The sequence below is a fragment of the Pongo abelii genome, chromosome 1 (genome assembly GCF_028885655.2).
Source record: "Pongo abelii isolate AG06213 chromosome 1, NHGRI_mPonAbe1-v2.0_pri, whole genome shotgun sequence".
NCBI classification, from domain to species: Eukaryota; Metazoa; Chordata; class Mammalia; order Primates; family Hominidae; genus Pongo; species Pongo abelii.
Window position 1 is genome coordinate 148,046,908 of NC_071985.2, and position 16,467 is coordinate 148,063,374.

At 38.9% G+C, this 16,467-nt stretch overlaps 1 protein-coding gene across 11 annotated transcripts in view; it reads left to right on the forward strand.

Annotated features, from left to right (window-relative positions):
• Window positions 1–374: 374 nt before the first annotated feature.
• LPAR3 (lysophosphatidic acid receptor 3) overlaps window positions 375–16,467 on the forward strand; it is a 116,381-nt gene continuing 100,288 nt past the window's right edge. For 5 of the 11 annotated variants that reach the window (XR_008513899.1, XR_008513903.1, XM_054532129.1 and 2 more), the window contains exons 1-3: window positions 380–521; window positions 2,068–2,284; window positions 4,820–4,921. The gene's annotated coding sequence lies outside the window, so the exon portion shown is untranslated. Of the gene's footprint in view, window positions 522–2,067; window positions 2,285–4,819; window positions 4,922–16,467 lie in introns of those variants that run through there. The other 6 variants (XR_008513930.1, XM_054532139.1, XM_054532161.1 and 3 more) reach the window with 3 other exon arrangements.

Sequence of the window (16,467 nt, forward strand, 5' to 3'; positions counted from 1 at the left end):
TTTATAAACTAGGCACAGTAAGAGATTAACAACAATAACAATAAAATAGAACAATTACAATAACAATATACTGTATTAACAATGATAATAAAATAGAACAATTATAATAACAATATACTGTATTAATAAAATAGAACAATTATAACACTATATTGTAATAAAAGTTATAAGAATGTGGTCTCACAAAATATCTTACTACACTGTATTCACCCTTCTTATGATGTGAAATGATAAAATGTGTATGTGATGAAGTGAGGTGAGTGACACAGGCATTGTGACGTAACGATAGGCCACTACTGACCTTCCAATGATACGTCAGAAGGGGGTCCCGGATCACTGAGCCATGGTGATGTCAATGGTTAGATGTCAGGAGTAGACGATGCTGATGACTAATGGATGAGGAGCATCTCAGCATGGACACGCTGGGCAAAGGGAGGATGCACGTGCCATGATGGATGGGATGGGACAGCAGGAGATTTCATCACACCACTCCGAATGGCGAGCAATTTAAAGCTTATCAAGTATTTATTTCTGGAATTTTCCATTCAATATTTTCAGACCATGGTTGATCTCTAGTAACTGAAACCACAGAAAGTGGATAAGGGTAGCCTACTACATTGCAATGAGGTTGAGTCTTTCTCTACCAAATATCTAGAATTTCACACAGTTGGAAAAGCATGCATGAAGTAGCTCTTGCATGAAGGGTAATGAGGACTTTACAGGCTAAACCCTAAACACAGCATTCTGGTATCAGGAACTTGAGGAAGGACAATAGGCACAGGAACAAGAAACTGCTGGTCCTGTGTCTTGATGCAGGTGCTGACTGAGCACCTCTGCTTTTCCTTCCTACACTTGAGATGTTCCAGGCTCTGGATACTGCTGACATGCAGAGCCAGCTTTGTGGCTGCGTAATCCGTGCATTCTCAAAGAACCTTGTGCTTGGCTTAATGGTCCTCCATCAGTCTTGAAATTCTTAATATTTCTTGAACAAGGGACCCCACATTTTCATTTTTCAGTGGGCCCTACAAGTTACGCAGTGAATCTTGATGATGGGATTATATAACTCAGTGATTAAAGCATGGTTTTTAAAGAAAAGGCTAGGAACCCAGGAATGTACTTTTAAATTTGATAAATTTAATAAAAGAAAAGCATGAATCTTTTATTAAGATTCTAAAAAAACAGACTTTTTTTTAGAGCAATTTTTGGTTTACAGCAAAATTGAGAGGCAAGTACAGAGAGTTTTCATATCCCTTCTGCCCACACATGTGCACAGCCTCTGCCATTATCAACATCCCACACCAGAGTGGTATATTAGCTACCATTGGCTGGTATATAATCCAACCAATGAATGCTGCATTGGCACATCATTACCACCCAAAGTCTATAGTTTACATTGTGGTCATTCTTGCTGTTGCACACTCTGGATTCAGACAAATGTATAACATGTATCCACCATTATAGTATCATACAGAGTAGCTTCACTGCCCTAAAAATCCTCTCCTCTGCCTAGCCATTCCTCCCTCACCACCACCCCACACCTAAACTCCTGGCAACCACTGGTCTTTTTACTGTCCCCATAGTTTTTCCTTTTCCAGAATGTCATATAGTTGAAATCCCATAGTATGCCGCCTCTCCAGAGTCACCTTCTTTCACTTAGTGATATACATTTAAGTTTCTGCTACGTCTTTTCATGGATTTGCTTTTTAACAGGCATTTGGGTACACCATTTTCCTCTGTCCTCACAAATAAGTGGCTGTGGAGCCACTTATTTTTTGCCTTACAAAGATGGAGATCAAACTTCTGTGTTTGGTGATATTGATCAAGGTTCCCACATTGTGCCTGCAGGCTGGGCGCTGAGCTGCTCTCCTTTATCCCATGCCCTACCCTCCATCAGTGAAAAGCCTCATTTTCTGGCTTTCCATTTAATATTTTACCCTTAACTGAGACTTTGTTTAGAGTGATTCACATTCTGAACTCAAGCATGTTTGCCTAGTTGCCATATGACCTCCAGCCTTGTTAGGAAAAACAATACAACTCATGATTGTTTTACTATGGGCTCATTTACAGCAAGTGCTACTGCAAACCAGTGCATGAAAAAGATGGCAAATGTTTCTCTTACCATCTGTCTCTGCCAGAGAACCAGGGAGTGAATATGAAGCTAAACGAGTTACAGACAAGCATTTCCACACCACCTTACATAACAAGGACAGCAAAACTTTGACTTCTTAAAGACATCCGGAGCTATTGGCTATGGTGAATGGAGGAGACAATTTATTAGGGTGATGTATGTTTCTTAGTTTCTAATGATACATAAATTATCCCATGAGCCATGATACATATGGCTTAAAGAGAATTTTAAATGAAAGCAATTTTTTTTCTAGCACCACTAATTACCTAGCAGCAGTAAATTACTCATCTCCCACGGCCTACGGGCTGTGGTCATTACTCTCTCCTCGAGGTTGAGTGGATGTCCCCCAAGAGGAATGTTTGCTCTGAAAAAGTGGATTTACATCCTCACTTGTGAGCCCGCCATGCTAGGTCTACAGAGGGAGCAGGTATTAATCACGCCTTTTGGACGTAGCACTGTGTTTGTGCCCTCCTACATGTGTCATTTATGATAGCAGGACAGTGGGTTGAGTCTTAGCTCTTGGTTTGCCTTTGGGGGAAAATCAGAGTGCTGCTATCAATAATTAATTTCCTCTGGCTGGTTGAGGGGCAGGGAGGCATGGTTTGAAAGATAGACTTAGCTAATAAGCATGGAAGTTTCCCAGGTGACAAGTTAAACAAGGGAAGTAATAAGCATCATTAGTTTTGGGAAACACTAGATAACTACATGATATGTAGAAGGAAAATGGTGCTATCAAAGACCATTAATTCAGCACATTTTTGTTGATTTCCACTACTGTGATAAGTACTAGGGATGCAAGGAATGAATGAGAAGATTCCTGCCCTCACCAAGTTTGGTGTCCAGTGGGAGAGAGAATCACAGAAAAAAAGCAAAGATAATACAAGGTCAGCCCAAGTTACTACATGAGAGCAGAAAGGAGATAGCTTCTGCTTGCCTGTTGAGGAGACTAGACAATGCTAGAGCTTAGATTTGAAGAATATGTTGTATTTGACCAGATGGCCATGATGTGGGATGGCCGTGGTGTGGGATGGATGAGGATACCAATGGAAAAGGCCTGGACATCAGAGACAGAACCTGGTCAGTTAGGAAAATGATGCTTTGGCATGGTCAGCGTATAGGCTGTATACAGGGAAAATGATAGAAGACAGGACTAGAGAAGGGACAAGGCAAGGCCACAGGAGTATGTACGCCATGGGAGGGGGAGCTTTAGACCTGAGAACTGCATGACCAGAGAGGGCAGATCTGTGGAGGATGGGTTGAGGTGGAGGGAGGCAAGCAGGGAAATCAGTCACAAAGCTGCTGCAGTCACCCAGATTAAAGAGAGAGAGAGAAATGCCATTACCCTGTAATTAAACACAATCACAAACATAACAAGAAATTTGCCTTAAAATTATCTCTCAGAAATACACAGATTGGTGTGTGTGCTTGTATATATATATATGTAAAAAATATGTATTATATATCATATGTGTATGTATTGTATATATGTGTGTATATATATGTGTGTGTGTGTATATACATATATGTTTTATCTATCTGTATATACTGTTATCCCCTGATATCCATGGAGGATTGATTCCAGGACCCCTGTGGAAACCAAAATCCATGAATATTTAAGTCCCTAATATAAAATATTTGCACCTAACCTACACATATTTTCTCGTATACTTTAAACCATCTCTAGATGACTTATAATACCTAATATAATGTAAATGCTAAGTAAATAGTTGTTATACTGTATTTAGGGAATAATGACAAGGAAAAAAATCTGTACATGTTTGGTACAGATGCAACCATCCATTTTTTCTGTTGGGTGAATCCACAGATATGGAACCCATGGATCTGGAGGATCAATTGTATATTTTTGTTTCTCACAGGACTTTTCTGCTAATTACCCTGTCATTTTCTTAAGGGTTCATGCTTTTGAACTATGCATTTGGAGGGGAGGGTCTCCTTTCATAGCTTCTATTATTGAGAAATATACATTTGTTAGGATGAGTGGGTTGAATGCATATTTCCATCACATGCATATTGCTGCTTCTCACAATTTTAAGAAAAGAAGCATATCCAACACTTTCTGTTTTTGCATCATCCCTTCCCCATTACCCCTATACCCACGCACTCTGAGATGCTCTGACCTTGGCCAGCAGCAGTTTTGTGTCTATTAAGGTGTCAAGACTTGGTGTAATCACTAACAAAATCTGTATTCTGTATTCTGATGCTTACAAACTGCATAGGGACTTTATAAGGACTCCATCCTACCCTCAGCCTCCCACCTGTGACCACAATCAAGATTTGGGAGTGGGATCACAAAGGTTGAGAGCCTAATGAGGCTGCCTGGGAAAGGAGGGTCTTGCAAGTAAATTCCAGGAGGTGCTTTGCCTCTGCTTCCCTTAGGCTAGGGCGGTGTGTGGGGGTGGGCGTGAGGAGACTGAAGGGGAGGGGAAGGAAGAGTGAACTGATGGGAGGGACGCTGAGACAGGATTGCTTTGTGCCCACTCCTACGACTGCCTTCATTTGGAAGGTGGTAGTAAATACAGTCATGTCGGAGGAATGTTTCTGGGCCAAGGTAGCCTGAGACTGGGGGAACAGAGCAAGGAGAGTGGCATGGCCCCCATCTCACAAGAAGAAAAAATGAAGTTGTAAAAATGCCTGAGTGCATGTGGTACTGATCTGCCTCCTTCCACCCAGACCCTGCAGAGACAGTCAGCAGTTTGTGTTGAGACCAGTCCCAGTGATGCGTCTTCCGACTCTCCCAGCCCCAGTGACTGCACCCCATGAGGATTAGAGGTGGTAAGCTCCTAACATTTCCTTAATTAAAACCCATTTATGCCGGAGGTTGCAACTTTTTGAATTTTTGCATGAGTGAAAAATCAGACCTTGGGAATGACCTTGAGCAGTAGGATATAAATAACTCCCACATGCTTAGTGTTCCAATAATGGAACACTAGGCATAAATAGGTTTAATGTACGGACCATATGGGGTGCAAGGACAGAAAAAAACCCATCAGGAATTTCCTCATTTCTCCAAGCCAGGTCAGGGGAGCCAGGCTGGGCGTTGGTGTTGAGGGAGAACTCTTGCCACCCTGCAGGCTTACTATGAAGCAGGACACCCATCTCCAGCCCTGAGGGGCACAAAGGGCAGCCTGGCATAGACCCCGTAAGGTTCAGCTCTTGACAGCGTGCTCAGAGGGCTAAGCCACAGCCTTAAGGTGATCCACTCCAGCACAGTGACCCTGCACAACCAGTGAGGCACTATGAGGGGAAATCATCATTGTCCAAAGTCATTTCTGAACAATGAGCCACCAAGTCCTGGTTTGATCTCTGGGGAAAATGCATTTCAACCTCAAGCCAGAATAACATAAAGACTGCTTCCTATATCTTACCCCTCGACAGCCAAGTTTCTTGAACAGCTTTTAAGGGACCGTAGTAACAGTTGGAGGAAGGGGTGAGTGGATCAGTGATGATCCTTCTACTAGATTTTTATCTCCCTTGCATAAATGGCTCCATGGTCCACCTGGAAAAGGTAAGCGTAAGGAGAAGAGATGGCAGGCAGATAGGGTTTTAACCTAGGTGATGGGCAGATAAGTTTAGGGTGGGGAGTTGACAGGCAATGACATGACTCCACCCTCCTCCCACTTTTCTCCAGGATGAGGGATGTTGTGACCTTTAGCCTTTACGCAAAATACTCTTGTCAAAGTTTCCACATTTATGTGATTGAGACAAGAGCCAACATTTATTATCCCACATTAAAACTGAAGCAACTAAATGGGATAAAACTCACAGATATATATTTCTTCCCCACTGGCCTTTTCAAAAATGGCAATCAATTTTCACAGCAGGCAGCTTAGAAGGTCAAGTTATTGGGACAAAAATGGGTAAAAGCCAACTGAAACAGTAACATCAACTGGTGTCATCCACATAACTATTCAGCACCTTATGACCATGTAGCCAAATAAATTCTGGATAGATTACAGATTTAAATGTGAAAAATTAAGCCTATAAAAGGACTAGAAAAAAATACAAATAAATATTGATCTGATCTCAGAAGTCAAGAAGGACTTTCTGAGTTTAAAGCTGCACAGGCTGGACATGGTGGCTCATGCCTGTAATCCCAGCACTTTGGGAGGCTGAGGCAGGTGGATCACCTGAGGTCAAGAGTTTGAGACCAGCCTGGCCAACATGGCGAAACCCTGTCTCTACTAAAAATACAAAAAAATTAGCCGGGCATGAGGGCAGGAGCCTATAATCCCAGATACTCGAGACGGTGAGGCAGGAGAATCGCATGAACCAGGGAGGCAGAGGCTGCAGTGAGCCGAGATCGCTCCACTGCACTCCGGCCTGGGGGATGGGGGAGACTCCATCTCCAAAAAAAAAAGAAAGCTGCACAAAACCATAAAATAACCAAATATATTTTATTATATAAAAACAAAACATTTTAGAAAAGTAAGAATGTAAACACAATTTAAAAAGCACACTGAGAGGCTGGGTGTAGTATTTCATGCCTATAATCCTAGCACTTTGGGAGGCTGAGGCAGGAGGATCACTTGAACTCATAAGTTCGAGACCACCCTGGGCAAGATGGTGAGGCCCCTTCTCTACAAAAAATAAAATAGAAATTAGCCAGGCATTGTGGCCCATGCCTGTAATCTCAGCCACTGAGAACTGTGACCATGCCACTGAACTCCAGCCTGGGTGACAGGGTGAGATTTCGTCTCTTAAAATAAATACATACATAAAACCAAAAAGCACACCAAGGAAAAAACCATTGCAGCATATATGGCTGGCTTAGCATGCTTACTGTATTACTAGGCCAAGCACCGTGGCTCACGCCTGTAATCCCAGACTTTGGGAGGCCAAGGCGGGCAGATCACGAGGTCAGGCGTTCGAGACCAGCCTGGCCAACATGGTGAAACCCCTTCTCTACTAAAAATACAACAATTAGCCGGGTGTGGTGATGGGCACCTGTAATCTCAGCTACTTGAGAGGCTGAGGGAGGAGAATTGCTTGAACCTGGGAGGTGGAGGTTGCAGTGAGCCGAGATCGTGCCACTGCACTCCAGCCTAGGTGACAGAGCAAGACTCTGTCTTGAAAAAAAAGAACCGTTACTAATTCTTGGAGCCCCCTCCAAGGACTGTTTTCTGTCTCTGTGTTTCATGTGCCTAGCAAGGTTCCTGGTGAATAGCAGGCAATCAACAAATAACATATTTTTAAAAAGCTGTATTTGGTTGAATGCACACTATGTCCATCTATTGTTGCCACTCATCTCAGCAAACATACAGATTACATAACAGGATCTCCATTTTACCAAAGAGAAAATTGAGCACAGAGTAAGTAGAGAACCTGGATTCAAATCCAAAGCTTCTGACTCCAAAGCCTTCTCCATTTTTCCCTTTCCACTGCCTGCCTTCCAAATGAATGCTTATTGAATAGAATTGAATGGCAGAAAAAAATGTTTAGCCTACTTAATGAGAAATGTGACTTCTATTTTCAAACAACACCTTGTTAAACAACATTCCTTGAACTCAAATAATGCTGGTGTTCAATGGAAAATAATTTTTACCTTGGTGGGGGAGTCGAAAGCCCCATAGAAGTTCCCAGCTCTAACACTAAGTTGCTTAGTGATTTAGACAAGTTGTTAAGCTGCTCCAAGTCTCAGAATCCTCATCTGTAATACAGGGATAATAAAATTGAGAGTGCAGAAAGGTTACGTAATTTGTCCAAGGTTACACAGTAGTAACCGCCTGAGTGGGCAGCTTGTCTTTACAGCTGGGTAGTTCACAAAGTTGATGTAATATCTAGGAGTAAATGAATGTGAACAAGCTTTGAAAAGGATAAACTGGATACATTGGGTGAATGGAGAGAAAACTTAAAGTAATAAGCCTGTTTTCTGTGCAAGAATTATGAAAATTAGTTTGATATGAACACCTCAAATGTCTGGGTGTGTTCTTCTTGACCTACTATCTATTTTTAAATTTCTATAGCTGAAAATATACACTAGTAGCCGATTATCCCCTCCTTTCTACCCCCTTTACAGTAAACCAGTGCGGCAGTACTGATTAATGAATCCAAGTCAGCTTGCCCACAATTATAATCTTATCTAACTAGCTTTTTTAAAAAAAGATAATTGCATCCACTGGGGTGGAGTTTCTGGCATGTGCAATAATGAATCACCAAATCATGATTTTTAAAAGATAGTTACCTCATAAAATCTGGACTCAGCACCTCTTTCATTTCACTGGCTAGAAGCCAAGACAGTCCGTGTTAATAATGTGTTTTAATACCTCTCATGTACTTTTCATGCCTCGATGCAGTATTTGATCGTTGATGAAATCAGCAGTTGGACATGCATCTCAATTACTGTACCTTTCAGAAGATGCCCTTCATATTCTCTCTCTAATTTACAGAATTTATTTTACTAAACTATTCAAGAGAAGGTTGCATATACTACTATGAAAGGGGTATAATACAAATATTATAAGGCATAAAGTGCATAAAAGTTGCATAAATATGCAACTTCAGTGCATATTTCCTAAGAACAAGAATAATCTCTTACGAACACAGTGTTCAAATTCAGGAACTTTAATATTGATGCAATATTTTCATCAAATCTGCAGCCCATAATCCAGCTCATCAATTGTCCCAACAATTCTCTTTATAGCATTCTTTCCCCTCTCACACAGGATCCAATCCAGGGTCACTATTGAATTTAGTTGTTGCACCTCTTTTATTTCCTTTAATCTGGAACAGTCCCTCAGCCTTTCTTTGTCTTTCATGGCTCTGAGATTTTTGAAGAATACTGGTCATTATTTTACAGATAGCCCCTTAATCTGGATTGGTGTTTCCTCATGATTAGATTCAGGATATGCGTTTTTGGCAGGAATACCACAGAAGCAGTGTGGTGTCATATTATAACCAGAGATCCACGCATTGGTCTGCCTCTCATTAATGACATTTATTTTCATCCTACTCACGGCGTTGTCCGGCTTCTCCATTGTTGTGGTGGTTATAGAAATGCACCGCCCTTATCTCCTGTTGTGAGGAGCATAATTGATATGATGTCCTGGCTGATGCACTCAGACTCCATCTGCGTGGGGACCACGCTTCCCACTGACTTCTGGCCAATGACTCTATTAGTGTCCCAATTACTTTCTTTTATTTTTTATTTTTTTGTTTTTTTGTTTCGTATTTTCTAACTCATGTCAGCCACCTCAAGAATTCAGAATAAGGCCCGATGCAGTGGCTCATGCCTGTAATCCCAGAACTTTGAGAGGCTGAGGTGGGAGGATTGCTTGATCTCTGGAGTTTTAGACTAGCCTGGGCAACAGGGCAAAACCCCATCTCTATTAAAAATACAAAAATTAGCCAGCTGTGGTGGTGCATGCCTGTAGTCCCAGCTACCTGGGGGCTGAGGTGCTAGGATGGCTTGAGCCGAGGAAGTAGAGGCTGCAGTGAGCTGAGATTGCGCCACTGCACTCCAGCCTGGGCAACAGAATGAGACCCTGTCTAAAACCATAGCAAGGCATGGCAAGACATTCTGGTCTCACGCTTGCAAGAGCGCCAAAACCCATCACTAAGAAAAAATCATTGTTTACACTAAACACTTCTACTAGTTTTTCTTCATTTTGGATATATATGTAGCATGTTCAGTGATAGAAAGGTGAATGGTGTGAACTATTTTACCATTACCATTTACTTATGTAAAAGTATAAATGATGGTAGTTTTACTCTTAAAGGTTAGACAAAGTGTACAATAACAGATAAGTGAGATATTACAGGCATGTTTAAGAAGTGGTGGGTAAAGCTTTTAATACTAACAATCCATCATAGGAGCATAGGTTCAAAGTAAGAACAACACCATACGTTTACATAGTACTAAAAGGTTTGTGAAGGCCTTTCACATATATTATTTAGTTTTATCCACACAATAGCCCTGTGCTAGGTAGAGCATGTATTGTTATCCCTACTTTATATATGGCACAATCATATTATTTCACAAACAGAAAAAGTAAAGAAAGAAAGCTAATCGAAATGCCCGTGGATTATAAAATATGTATTTGAAATCTGGCATAAGAAACACCTACTCTGTTTCTGAAACTACCTACTCTTAAGGCTGGAAATTTTTCTTTTATAATATTTAATGTAATTGCTAATACACGAGAATCAGTGTTCTCAAGCTGCAGAGAACCCTCACTTAAATCTGTAATTCCTTTTGCTGCTCTTTGCAATCAGGATTTAATAAATAAAATAACACAAGTACTGAACATGAATCCTTTTCTTTGACATTACTGAACACTTTAAGCAGCTTTTAGATTGCCATGGGGTTAATTGAAAAAGAAAGATGAGAAGAAAACTTAGTAATTTTAGATATGATTTACTTAGGAGGTGGGATAAGAAGGTGTTGTTATTTTTTTCCCTAGTAAAAACACTTCTTTAAAGGTTACAATGAAAGTTGTGAGAAAATGGTTTTATAGACAAAATCTTGCTTTTTAGCGTAGTGACTTTTTGAAGAATTATTCTATTTGTGGTGACCCTCTTTGTCCAAATAACACATTTTTTCTTAAGGTCTCTTTTGATGGATATTAATAGAGTTACACAGGCTTTCTTTTAGTTAGTATTTGTTTAGTATATATTTTTTGTTTTGATGATCTAAACGTATCTCATTCAAGTAGCATGTAGCTGGATTTGTTGGTTTAATTGCAATATCTCTATTTGAACCCAATTGTTTATTTTGCTTACATTTACTGTGATTACTGACATATTTGGATTTATTTCTATAATCCTAATTTGTGTTTTGCATAAACCATGCTTTTTTTCTTATTTATTTTCCCCCGTCCTTTCCTTCTATTGGATTAATGGAGTTTATTTCCTTCTATTCCTTTTTATTTAGTATTTACTCTTAACCTCTTTACTTTTTACCTGACTTAGAAAAATCCAAAATTAATAAAAAGTCTCTATGCTACTCTTCAATAATATAGGAACCCTAGAGTTTACGCCTTAGCCCATCCCCAATCTCTGTTCACTCTCTCTTTATGTTTTTCTTGCCTAGTATTTTAGTTCCTTTTTTCATGTCCTTCCCTGATTAATTGTTATTTTTACTTATTGTCTGGTATAGACAATGATTATTCGAATTTACATCTTTTATAGCTTATAAAAGTGAAAATTTTAAAACCCTAATTTACTCGTGTTGGTACCATTTGCAAGAGGAAAAATGCTTTTTGCACACACTGTTTCTTTTTGGGTTTGATGTTATTCTTTCTTTAGTAGCTCTTTGAGGCTTAGTCTTCATCTCAAAATCCTCACTTAACCTTCAGTTTTCAATAATTCTTTAGCTGAAAATTAAGTTCTAGGTTCCCCAATATTTTCCTTCAACTCTTTGGTAATGATATTCCATATTCTACCTGGTCTCTTTTGAGAAGTCTGTTATGAGTCTAAGTAATTTGTCTTTTCTTACTGGTTGCTTTGAAGGCTACTTATACTTCAGTGTATGTGTGTGTTAAATTTAATCGTTTGAGATACTGTAGTTGTGCTTCTGGAATCTAAACATTCATGTCTTTCTTCAATTCGGAAAAATACCGAGTCATTTGTTTCAGAAAAATATTATTTCCTTCGGCCCATTCTCTCTTGTCTCCCTTTCTGAAACATGTTGACCTCTTTATCTTTTCCATATCTCTTCATCTCCCTTTCACAATTTTCATCCCCTTTTCTCTCCAGTCTCATGAATTTCTTTAGATTTATATTTCAGTTCATTAACTCTCTGTTTTGGCTGTTTCTAAACTTTTAAGTTTTTTTTTAATTTCAGCTACTCAATTTTTTATTTCTAGAAGTTCTTTTTGTTTCTTTTTGTTTTCTTTATTTCTTCTTAAAAAAATGGGATACATGTACAGAACGTGTGTAACAGAACCTGTTACACAGGTATACGTGTGCCATGGTGGTTTGCTGCATCTACTAACCTGTCCTCTAAGTTCCCTCCCCTCAACTTCCCACCCCCTGACAGGCCCTGGTGTGTGTTGTTCCCCTGTCTGTGTCCATGTGTTATTAATGTTCACCTCCCACTTATGAGTGAGAACATGCGGTGTTTGGTTTTCTGTTCCTGTGTTAGTTTGCTGAGGATGATGACTTCCAGCTTCATCCACGTCCCTGCAAAGAACATGATCTCATTCCTTTTTGTGGCTGCATAGTATTCCATGGTATATATGTACCACATTTTCTTTATCCAGTCCATCATTGATGGACATTTGGGTTGGTTCCATATCTTTGCTATCATAAACGGTCCTGCAATAAACATACGTGTGCATGTGTCTTTATAGTAGAATGATTTATATTCCTTTGGGTATATACCCAGTAATGGGACTGCTGGGTCAAATTGTATTTCTGGCTCTAGATCCTTGAGGAATCACCATATTGTCTTCCACAGTGGTTGAACTTATTTACATTCCTACCAAGAATGTAAGAGCATTCCTATTTCTTTGCAGCCTCACCAGCAACTATTGTTTCTTGACTTTTTAATAATTGCCTTTCTGACTGGCATGAGATGGTATTTCATTGTGGTTTTGATTTGCATTTCTCAGATGATGAGTGATATTGAGCTTTTTAAAATATGTTTGTTGGCTGCGTAAATGTCTTCTTTTGTGACGTGTCTGTTCATATCCTTTCCCCACTTCTTGGTGGGGTTGTTTGTATTTTTCTTGTAAATGTGTTTAAGTTCCTTGTAAATTCTGGATATTAGTCCTTTGTCAGGTGGGTAGATTGCAAAAATTTTCTCCCATTCTGTAGGTTGCCTGTTCACTCTGACAATAGTTTCTTTTGCTGTGCAGAAGCTCTTTAGTTTAATTAGATCCCATTTGTCAATTTTGGCTTTTGTTGCAATTGCTTTTGGCGTTTTTGTCATGAAGTCTTTGCCCAGGCCTATGTCCTGGATGGCATTACCTAGGTTTTCTTCTAGGGTTTTAGGGTTTTTATGGTTTTGGGTTTTACACTTAAGTCTTTAATCCATCTTGAATTAATTTTTGTATAAGGTGTAAGGAAGGGGTCCAGTTTCAGTTTTCTGCATATGGCTAGCCAGTTTTCCCAGCACCATTTACTGAATAGGAGTTCTGTTTTTATACTGACATATTTTCTTTTTAAAGTGTCTTCCTATATTTTAGGTTTTTTTTTTTTTTAACAAGATGAACTCACGTGTGAACAGAAGATAAATACAGTATTTCCCAAATTACCCATTTAAACCTAATATATAGTCTGGCCTTTTACCTACCTTTTGGGTGAAATCTTGGACAGGTCTCATAAATATTCTAATTGTTATTAGATAACTAGGCATCTTGTGATTATTGTCAGACAAAGAACAGTCTTGTTTCAGTAACTATAATGACCTACCTGGTATAATAATTAAATTTCTGAATTTCATTCAAAATTAAATCTTCTCTCCTTCCAAGGTTTGAGTTTTTCAAGTCAAGAAACTGAAATGGAAGAGGGGAGTCTGGTTGTCTTTCATTTTCTTCTCCTTGTCTGTGTCCCTCTAGTCAGTAGCCTTAGTTTCTAATCTCTCCATGGTCTAACCCAGGAGGTTAGAGGAACAGGAAAAAGGGCATATTCTAAGGCTGATACTGTCTGTCGGTACAGGGACCCAATTGCTGTCTCTTTTTCTCATAGGATGCTTTTCTGGGTTTCTCAGAGATAACACTCCTTCCCTCCCCCGACAATTAGAATAAATTCCCATGAGTCAGCAATGCCTTACTTGTAGTTAATGCCACACTTCTCCAGTCTTGACCCTAGCCTCTTGTATTTTCCCCCTATGAATCACGTTGCTCTCAAGGAGGCTTCTGCAACAAATTCCCCTTAAATCCAGCCTCAGGCTGATGGCACACTGTGTGAATATTTTTTGGCTCATGAAAACACGAACAGCCTCTGTGCTGCCATGAATGAAAGTGCGGTGTGCTCCCAATGTGGCCTTTTTCTCCTCTCTGCTCAGCCAGCTCAGGGCAACTTGGCACAGCTCCTCATTCTGATTCTTATGCTCACCTAAACTCTAGGGCAGTGCCTCTCAAACTTTAATGCCCATACCAGTCACCTGGGGAATATTGTTAAAATGCAGATTCTGATTCAGCAAGTCTAGGTTGGGGACTGAGATTCTGCATTTCTAACAAGCAGCTAGGTGATGCCTATGCTGCTGCTCCATGCACCACGCTTTGTGTAGCAAGGCTCTGGAGCATATATTTCAGGTTTATTGAACGTTATGTTGTTCTCATTTGCTTGAGATCTAGGGGAAGCACACTTCTCTTTTGCTTGGGAGTGGGGGAGATAAAGCACCTATTTCACTTATATTTTTCAAAGAAATCCCCTTGCTTGACCTCTTCCACTGGCATTCTTTTATAGACTGGAGGGGACAGATTGCCAGTGCTGAAAGAAATAGTTTTACAATCATTTATTATACTTGCACAAGTGGGGTCTAGCAGGTCATTTAAGAATACAGAATCCTGCTATCTACTTTATTCTAGGCCTTTGGGACTTCATCCACAACATAAATGGAAAAAAAGCCATTAAAATCACTAATTAGAATCATTTTATATTTTATAATTTCTATAAAATATTATTACAGAAATGAAAAATATACCCCAAAGCAGAGAGAATCATAACAAATACCAATTTTTAGTGGGAAGATCAATGGTTTTGAAAAAAAATCATAATATAGAACATTTCCATCACCCCCAGAAGTTGTCTTGTGACTCTTTTCAGTGAATCCCTGTTACCCTGATTTCTCTCACTATACTTTAGTTTTGTTTGTTCTAGAACTTCATATAATAGAATAACACACTATGCACTCTTTTATATCTGTCTTCTTTCATTCATCCTAATGCATTTGATACTTGTCCCAGCTATTGTGGTATCCATAGTCCATTGCTTCTTCTTTAATAGAGTAGCATTCCATTGTGTAGATGTATAATTTATTTATCCATTCCCCTGTTGATGGACATTTGTGTTGTTTCCAGTTTTTACCTATTACAAATAGAGCTACTATGAATGTTACTATACAAGTCTTTTTATGAACATGTGTTTTCATTTCCCTTGAGTAAACAATTATGAGTAGAGTTACTAAGTCATAGAGTAGGACTATGGTTAAATTTGTAAGAAACTGCCAAATAGGTTTTCAAAATGGTTGTACCATTTTTTACTCCCATTGACAATGTATGAGACTCCTAGTTAGTTTACTTTTCACCAACGTTTGACATTTTTAGTCTTTTCAATTTTAGTCATTATAGTATACGCAAAGTGATATCTCATGGAAGTTTTAATTTTTATTTCCCTGGTGCCTTTTGATAATCTTTCCATGGGTCTATTAGCCATTCATTTACATTCTTTTTGCAAAGTGCCAGTTCAAGTATTTTGCTCACTTTTAAATTGGGTTATCTTTTTATTATTAATTTTTAGGAAATCTCTGTGTATTCCAGATACAAATTCTTTATCAAACACATGTATAACAAATATTTTTTCCCAGTCTATGGATTGCATTTTCATTTTTTTGATGGTATCTTTTGAAGAGCAGACATTTATAATTTTGAAGTCTGATTTATTAATTTTTTTCTTTTAGTGGTGTTTCTTGTCTCATAAATTTTTGCCTCTCTCATTATAGTCTCCTATAACCTTTCTTCTAGACATTTTATAATTTTATATTTTATGCATAGGTCTATGATTTATCTCTAATTAATTTTTGGTATGAAATTGAGGTGGAGGTTCACCTAATTTTTCCATATAGATACCTAGTTGTTTTGGTACCATTTGTTGAAAGACTATGCTTTCTCTTTTTCCTCTTTTTTTTTTTTGTTTTTTTTTTTTTTAGTATTTATTGATCATTCTTGGGTGTTTCTTGGAGAGGGGGATGTGGCTGGGTCATAGAATAATAGTGGAGAGAAGGTCAGCAGATAAACACGTGAACAAAGGTCTCTGGTTTTCCTAGGCAGAGGTCCCTGTGGCCTTCCGCAGTGTTTGTAAGACTATGCTTTCTCTATTGAATTACCTTGGCTCCTTTGTTGAAAATCAATTGACTATGTATGTGGAAGACTATTACTGGACTCTATTCTATCCTGCGATCTACTTAACTAACCCTGCCTCAATATCACACTGTCTTGATTACTGTAATTTTATGTATGGCCTTGACATCAAGCAGTATAAATCCTCCAACTTTGATTTCTTTTTCAAAAATTTTTTGGTCATTTTAGGTCCTTTTCTTTCTTTCTTTCTTCTTTCTTTCTTTCTCTCTCCCTCTCTCTCTTCCTTCTTTTCGAGAGAAAACCACGGAATAAAGAAGCTTTTTAAAATTATTTTATTTAAACTTATTATTATTT